Source organism: Mercenaria mercenaria, chromosome 1, assembly GCF_021730395.1.
Source record: "Mercenaria mercenaria strain notata chromosome 1, MADL_Memer_1, whole genome shotgun sequence".
Lineage (NCBI taxonomy): Eukaryota > Metazoa > Mollusca > Bivalvia > Venerida > Veneridae > Mercenaria > Mercenaria mercenaria.
In genome coordinates this window covers 11646828-11656136 of record NC_069361.1, presented here as the reverse complement: position 1 = coordinate 11656136, position 9309 = coordinate 11646828, and the positions used below count along the sequence as shown (strand labels likewise).

The 9309-nt window shown below is 32.2% G+C and overlaps 1 long non-coding RNA gene across 1 annotated transcript; it reads right to left on the bottom strand.

The window, feature by feature from the left end:
• LOC128555954 (uncharacterized) lies at nucleotides 1-3089 on the bottom strand. The gene is made up of 3 exons (XR_008370385.1): nucleotides 1887-3089; nucleotides 1554-1659; nucleotides 1-1018 (listed from the first exon to the last, which is right to left on the bottom strand). It is a non-coding gene; the product is annotated as an uncharacterized LOC128555954 (long non-coding RNA).
• Nucleotides 3090-9309: the final 6220 nt, after the last annotated feature.

Here is a 9309-nt window from a genome sequence, read left to right as displayed (position 1 = left end):
ACTACAATTGGAGGACAATATTCATCACAATATATATAGAAGAAACACTGAAAAGGAAGTGTCGGGCTGGAGGGAAATTTTGAGAAATAGTAAATATCTACAAGATATTAATGACAAAAGGTATACAGTGATTATATAATGAATTATCAATATTTAAAAAACCATTCATATTTTTTATTAAAAGTACAATATATAGTTTCCACATTTGTTATATTTATATTTTATTTCATAAAATTAACTATACTTTAAATGATATACACCGTATGTTTTCCCTTTTTTGTTTTGAATTTAACCCGTCATTTTATCAAACAGACCACATAAATCTATCAGTGGAAAGGAATTGGATAAAGAACTAAGATGTTTTGAAACTAAATGCCAAAGGAATAGGGACCAATATTTCACTGCTATAGAACAGGGAAGTAAACCAGGCAAAGGAATACAACTGGAACCACTTTTCGTAATACCCGAAAACCGCTCCATATTCCATGACATAACCAAGAAAACCAAAGCACAACTTTCGGATATGATTTTAGCATTACTAAGGGATTTACGTGAATATGATAGAGAAAATGAATCTGACAAGTATTTTGAAAAATGGAATAAAGAGGTGAAAGGTATACATATTTATTTCAATAATTCATCATAACTTTATTATTTTAACGATGTTTCGGACAAAAATATTTTAACTCATCAAATGCCCTTTGATTTTTATGAACAAAGCCAGTACAAGACGAATGCACCCAGTAATTGCATTTCCTTGCAGAACAACCTATCCAAATAAATTTTTTTTTAGTGTCAGGCTTTCCACAAACTTTACAGTTTTCTTCATTTTCTTCTACATCTGACGAATTGTTTTCTTTCTCTGATTCTGTGTCAGGGTTTTCTAAGACAGGGGCTGGAAATAAAACCTCCTCGTCTGACTCTGGATGACTTTCTAACGGTTGTACATTACTACCTGATGGTCCTGCTTCACCTTCAGTAGGGTTTTTTGCAATGTATTCAGTTCTAGCTTGTTCATCTAAAATTAAAAAAACACTACTCAGCATCCATTAAAATGTTGAAACGTCTACGTTTCAAACAAAAGTTATAATGACTTCAAAAAAGTAAAGTAAAATATTACGTATATGTTGCTACTGGAGGAAAGTGCCGTATAATAAATGTTTTCGCTTAATCAGTTTCAGGTGTATATAATCATCTGGTCCAAAAGTCTATAATAGATCTATATTTTATAACTTTAAACTTGTATCCACCCTGAACTTGAGCAAGAAATTTGATTTTAATATGATTAATAAAGTTTTATTTTAAGTAGATTTGCATTTATCATCATTGATTTCAAGTCATTTACATTTGAAGATTGAATGCTGCTTAAGCCGGTGCTAGGGGTGTTGACAGTGTTGTATTTTCTATTACTGCTCATGAACATGCTCATCAAACCGAGTATGCAATTTTCACTGTTTGCCTTGTTTTCGGTACTTCAGAAGGATCTACTTTCCACATTTTATTTAATATGTTATAAATTTTAAATATATCATATTATAAATTTACTTGCTTACCAGGTCTTAGAGGACAGCCTTTACTTTTCCACACTTCATGTGTCCCACTCTCTGTCAAATACTCATAAAAAATATGAGTTCCCGTGATGTTGTGTAACTCTTCTAGCTGTAAATAGATTTTTTGTTTTGTTTACATAAGCAGGCTATTATATTTTATATAATTATAATGTATAGATTTTAAGAAATTTCAAACCATAAAAATAAAGTTTATGTTTTAACACATTTCAAAATATTAATTTCAGTTTCTAAAAAGGATGAGATGATCAGGTTTTATCAAGATGTTGCAATTGCAATGGAAAATGCTACTGACAGAAACGACAACAGTATGCTTACTTTATTCTTGATACTTTGCCCTCGTCTGTAAAGTTTCTGGGCCCTTGAAAGACTGTCTTCTGTGTATGTGCAGTCGGTTTTACCGCTCCTGTGCTTTTGAGCTCTTGATGGTTGTTTTTTAACATTTTTTCCTGGATTTTTTACACGCTACAATGCAAAAGACAATTTAGTTTAAATACTACTTCATTATTTTTAACATTATATAAATAGTTTAATCAAAACATACATGCCCAACATTGGCCCAATATTAAACTATTACCTGGTATTTTTCTCTATTTATGCAGGTGATGATGATGACGATGACGAAGAAGATGGAAGTAATAAAACATGAATATTTGCAATGCAAGACCTATTATAAATATTAACAATTGCAAAGACTTCCAGTGAGTAGAGAAATAAAGTGTAGAAAAATAGCCTATACACTTACCCCCATATTGAATGTTAAAAACTGTAGACACTGTTTATTGACCGTCTCTATTTGCACGAAATATATATGGTATTGTAAAATTTTCACGTTGCATTAACTGGCACGAAAAAATCGAGTAAATCGCCGACCTTATGAAAACTTTATAATGGACTCCAAAAAATCTTTACCATCCAAAATCTTACGAAGTTAGTATGTTATAGAATTATTTTGTTAAAACAAAATAAATATGTAGTGTAAAGAAGAAAACGATTACTAATTTAAACTTTATTCGGTTATCATATATGATTGTGAACATATGAAAATAAGTGACGGAGAAAATAAATTAACACAATTTCTGCATAAAACTTTTGGGCAGGTCTGTACATCAGATGCTGAATCTGCTGATGTAATAGTTATTTTTGATTTATACATGTCTCAAGCGACTCAAAACCCCATAACAAACATGGCGGAACAGTAGTGTAGAAGATGTAATTGTTTCCTTGATGTGTTGCCATTGCATTATACCAATTATATGCTCATGTATATGGTGATTAAGAAGTTAAAGGTATTTTCAAATGAATTATCGCAATAATCTGCAACATGCATCGAGAAGGTGATTGCACAGATACATGTTTTATGTGATCGTGTTTTGGCTCGTATACCAAATGGGTGGGGTAACAACCTGTTTCTTTGTGAGATCGTTAAAATGTGCATCATTGTTATTGCTTTTATAGCTAATTCTAGCTATATATAGCTAGATTTAGCTATATAGCTAATTTGTGACTTTTCTGGGACCTGTTGAATGCACCATTTTCAAATTCAGTATAACTATAAATTGAAATAATATCAGTCATACATTTTTTTTATTTTTGGCAGGACTAATTTCCAAAGTATCAGTTTGATGTAGTCCAGTAAGGCTAAATGTACAGTCAGAAATGGTCCAGACCTAAAAGGCTAAATACAAGACCGAAACGGCCAAATGCACACTTTGTTTTCTTGTATTGTATTCTTGTTTTGTTAATTGATATTTTTTCTTGAATAAACAGTTGATAATTAGTACGAGTTTATATGATATCGGAATAGTAAAACTCATATTCAATAAGATTTCTCAGCTTGCTTCAAAATTGTAAAAAAATATCAGAATTTATTTCTCGGTGAGGACAGTCGGTGACAGCAGGAAGGTCTAATACGTATCAGTTGTTCCAGGTGACGGGTAGCTCAGTTGGTTAGAGCACCCCAGACATAGAAGTACAATGTCATGGGGAGGTCTCATGTTCGAATCCTGACCTGGCACTTGTCCACCTTTTTACCTCCAATTATGTCAATTTACACTTCCAAATTTTAACACATAAATCTTCAATTCTTCATGTATGTACATTTGATCTGATAATATTTTTCATACCACAGCACATTTAGAAAGTGTTTAAAGCATTTTGCCATGGAAAACTTAAGAGATTGATGCTTTAATTTATTGTCATAAATTTTGTTGTTGGGCACAATATCCTATTAACTTTCATATAATGTTACAGTTTAGATGAAATGGTAGGTATATACTAATGTAACATTTAGATTTTTTCAACTGAGAATCAGGCATGTCCCATGTTTTATAACTGCAGGTCAATATAGGTAATACAAACTAGGACATTTTTGTTTTATTTAGTAAAAGTTGACTTTAGATGAATACTGCAGACCAAGATACTAGTAACAGTATATTACATTACATATTTGTAAAGGTCACTATACATAATCCTTGTATATTTCTCTCAATCTGCTGCATGAGCTGTCAGGAAGTTGTAGTGATAGAAATAATGGAATCTTTTGAAACTAAGTCACATTGTTATTTTTGTATCAGAATGAATTATGAATAAAATCCATTTCAGAAGAAAAGGACTTGATTTAACATACTGCTTTGTGTTTTAAATGGTATGGTTGACATAATATTTACTGAAAAATTTGGTTGGAAGATGTAAAAAAGATGGAGAGAATTTTTGGTCAAATATTGGAAATTAAACCTACTTTCTGAGAGAAGAATGAACTAAATATTTTACAAATATTTTACAACTAGCCTGGGAAATAGAATTTTTGTGTGAAATACTATCAGATTAAAACATTGAACAGAATCTAGAAACATTTTAAACATCTTTTATTGACTGTATATATATACACATTGTTAACATTCTAGTTATTATTTTCATTTAAGTTACGAGTGTATTACCCTTTAACCTTTTACTGATCTGATAAAATGTTTTAATGTGTGTACCAGAAATAATATTAATAATCATTAGTAATATTGCAGGACTTCTTACATAAATATCTGGTCCATAGTTTGTGTTTTATGACATGTCTAATATTTGAGAATAATAGTTAATATTAATGTCTAAAGTCATGTTATATACCACTTATTGAATGGCTTGCCAGTCATGACGTAGCCTTTTTTTTTACTGTTGACCAGCAAATACTTCCATTAATAATTATATTGTATTGAAGTTGTCTGTGCTTAGGATTTTATATGTTTACCTGAAGTGTATTTGTTTGATATGTTCCCCATGTTTAGTAGGCCTGTTAATTAATAAAAAATAGACTGCAAAATAGTGTGTATGAACTTTAATATATGTACAAATAAAACTGGAATTTACAAAGGTGGTTGTTTTTGTCACTTATGATAGTGGTGTTGAAAACTGAAATCCTGTCAGTATTACATTGTCCATGATTCATACAAACAACAAGTACTTTTTAGCATTTCCAGTTAATAATAGCAGAAAAATTATTCTCTCTTTGGTCTAACTGTCAGTGGTGCACCTAGGGAGGGACTAGACTATCAGAATTGCAATATGTAAACTTAGAGTAAGTGTTTGGTTATTAAATTAACACTTTGAACAGAATATATTGTACTTTGACATGGAGTGCCAGCTGGTATATCAGGCCAAACAGTATTCCTTCTTAATGACGTGACTTAAGCACTCTATTTGTGCATCATTTAGACGTTTAGGACATTGATCTTATGATATCTAAGTCTCCCGATCCATATTTAATATACCATAATTGCGTTGCAATACTACAGTATAGGAAAGTGAAAGTAGATTTTCCTTTTTGTCAAAAAATAATTCTATGACACGAGTCAGAGAAAGATAACGGTTTAAAATGTTTAACTAATCAGAATTACGCATATTTCTTGTAATAACATGCAAAAAATAAGTAGATTCTGAAAATTTACCGTCCTCCGCGGGACTATGTTTTAGTGTATGTACAATCATCCAAAATCGGCTAGTTATCAGTTCCTAGTATAGATTATAGGAATAAGGTCAGTCGAAAGAAGTCCATAATAAATAGATCCTAATTTCCCCATTTTTGCGCAAATTCGTGTAGAACGAGTGCTTTAATCACCGTTTTTCACTACTAGAAGACATTCTGCATGAAATGAGACGGTTTTCATGTTCATACACCCCACATGGCAAGTTTTGCAGAACGAAACCGGAAGTAGGTGTTTATTGCCCGGACGAGAGTAAATATGCGCCATTTTTAGGGTAGCAGACCACAACTGACTGGCATTTCACTAGGAACTACATAACCCCCTATTTTCTTTTCATTTTTTCGTTAATTTGTGATAGAACTTTCATGCAAAATAGGTGTAGGAAAAAGTGATGTTCTCTAAAGATACGTAAAGACGACCTGAAGTTGTCGTTTTTTATATGAAACAAAGAAGGATTTGAATTACTGACCTTTAACCTAGAGGTTAGACGGAATGTGTGACGTCACGCTCTATGTATAGAATGTTATCCACATCATATTAGGCTACACAAAGGTCATAACTTCATATATTATGTCCCCATTTTATTTAGAATATTCAGGTTAATTTTACTAAAATTTCAGTGTATCTTTGTTATTACGTAATGGGTTTGATTCAGACTCTACGCCATCTCCCATGTAAAATGATACAAGGTTTTATGGTAGTTCTGCACGTTTGATAAACCGGGAGTGACGGCGTAACGTCATTTATCCGGAAAACGTAGAATAAAGCCTGGATTCGGCGTACAGAAATGAAAATCACTTCATGAATTAATGGCAACCATGAGTACATTTATTACAATGACACTATTTCTAAATTTCTAAAGTTAAAATATGATATTAAAACATATGACACGTTAAATAATTTAAAATTATGTCTAAATATTAGCGTGAAATGTCCAGTTCACTTTAATCATGGTCAAATATCTCAAAAATAAGCACAAAGACCTATACAGTTTATTTACCATATTATAGGCCATGTGTTTATTTACAACAGAGAAGTTTCATCAAAATCTACATTGTAGAAAAAATTATGTCCACTAAAATGTTATGAAACTTATGATTTTCCTATAGACTCCCATTATGAAATATTGCGCGAGGTCCACATTTTTCAGATCAGCCTAGAAAAAAGATCAAGCACACGGCCCTATCTTTTTATTTGCTGAATTTTCAAGGTATAATCTGAAGTTTTGAAAAATCAGAGTTGAATCAAATTCTGTTTTGTAGAAAAAATATTAGATCCAAATGTGCAGAGCCTTTTATCAATTTTACATAAATTATGCCCCTTTTTAGTTAGAATTTTATGTTATTTTGATGCATTTTCACTATGTCTTTCATGATTCAGAATGGATTTAATTCAAACTAAAATAATATTCCCACATCATCACCAACATCGTATGACAAAAGGGCTGTAACTTTTGTACAAATATGTCATGAATTTTCCGGCTTTTTATTTAAAATTTGCCCCATGTGGTTCTGGGACGATCTGTGTATGAAAAGAATTGGAACAACTGCATTTCCCTTGCATGATCGTAAAAGGCGACTAATAGGGTCTTATCATTTGGTTTTGCAATAACTCTGTGATTCCAGCAGGTATTTATAATGTTGATTCCATACCTCATGTTTTTATTTCGATGTAAATGAGATGTGGAACCAAAATTTGTAGTCCTGTTTGGCGCCATATAACATATACTGTGTTGGTGCGCCGTAAACCCAAATAAATAAATAAAAATTATTTAAAATTTCAGGTCAAAGGTTTGATGCTCTTTCACTCAGTGTCTCTGTTATTACAAATTTGAATAACCGTGATTCCGCTAAATGACACAAGGGGCTTAACTCTTGCACCAATGTTTAATAAATTATGCCCATTTTTACGTAGAATACCATTTAGTTCACCGTACTTTTTTGTTATCATAGTGCGTTTTATTTGACCTGGCGGGGCGGAGTTAATCTCTGATTTCTGCAAATAATGGTAATCTCGTAAAACGAGCAAAATAGGTAGAACTACAGTGGTTACAGTGTAAGGTAGATAGTCAGTGAATAAGATATCAGGTCGCCGAATATACTACATATCCTGCAAAATAATACAGTTGACTGTCGCGATACCCCGCCCCGCCAGGTCGATTGAAATGGACTATACTAAATGGATTTGATTAAAGTTTATATAGTTCTTCCACATCATCGCCCACACCATATGTCTTTAGTTCTGACACAAATATTTCGTTATTCATATCCCCTTTTTGCAGTTTTATTTTATTTTTATTGTTAAAGGGACTGGCCTCCAGATCGTTCGACAACAAAAAAAATAATATATATATTTTTTTAGATATCTGGAAATAATTGCAATATTTGTTAAAAAGGCTTTTAAATTTAATTACTGAACAAGACAAAGTATATGTTACGGAAACTCATGAGAGTTTGTTGTTATTTACTACTTTTTTACGATGAAAATCGAAAAGCGTTTGTAACGCCTTACTCCAAGTAAACTGTCCTGATTATAAATATCTATATTTGAAGTCATATTCCACTAATTCTGCTATAACGCTACGAGAAAATGTTTTATTGGCGCGGTGGTCCGGGGTTCGATTCCCAACGCGGACATCTGTTTTTCTTGATTTGGATTTTTTATAATATTTCAAAAACAAAAACTCATCTTCTAATGTTCATTATATGACCAAACTTCCATTTGAGAGAAAAATATTTGTAGCCAAATCTGGACGTCAGTGCCTTTAATAACTGGATTTGATTCAAACTTAAATGATTGTCCCACATCACCACCCGCATCATATAATGAAAAGTTGTAAACACACGTGAAAGAAAATATATTTCAGTAACATGTTGATGTCTATCCAAAATATGACAAAGTGGGCTTCACGGGTCAGAGACATGCTCAGAATTTCAGGTTAAAGTTGTTGGCAGTTTTGCTACATTTAAGTATTACTGAATACTTGGGCATTTAATCTTGCCGATATATTCAATGGGTTGTGTCCCTTTTATACGAACTATCTCTGTGCATTTTATTTGACCTGGCGGGGCGTAGTTTCGCGACGGTGCACTATTTTTTGTGCAGGTTATGTAGTACATGTAACCAATGTAGCGTTTTAGTCATTGGTTACCGAAGATTAAGGAATGAAACAATTATATTGCTCTACCTATTTTGCTCGTTTTTTGAGATTACCATTATTTGCATATGTCAGAGATTAACTCCGCCCGCCAGGTCCAATAAAACGGACTATACTAAAACTAATATTAAATTATTGCCCAATATCGTCACTCTCATTGGAATCATAACGAACTCCAGTGAGAGCTCCAGTTTCCTCAGCTGTGCCCTATTTCACTATCTAGCATTGAAAGAGTCGCCGAGCGCGCTCTCTCCTGGGACGGATCTTGTTTTCGCCATAAACAAATAGATTCCATTCCAATTGTATTTGCACATGGGTATTCCTTTTTTAATATTTTATACTTATTTGAAAGACAACATGTAACAAGTTTTCAATGTTGTTTCATTTTATATAATCGCTAACACGTATACTATACTATTAAAACATAGCGATTCTGTCGGATATTGAGCTGACATCCATAATATATAAAATACATCTTTTTAGAGACGTCTCTGTAATTTAATGAGTTTAAAGATTACCTGAATAACAGACCATTCAAAGCGGTACAAAAACATAGTCTGTTACTACTCTGTCTAGTACTATCATACCATTAATATGTATACTATAAACA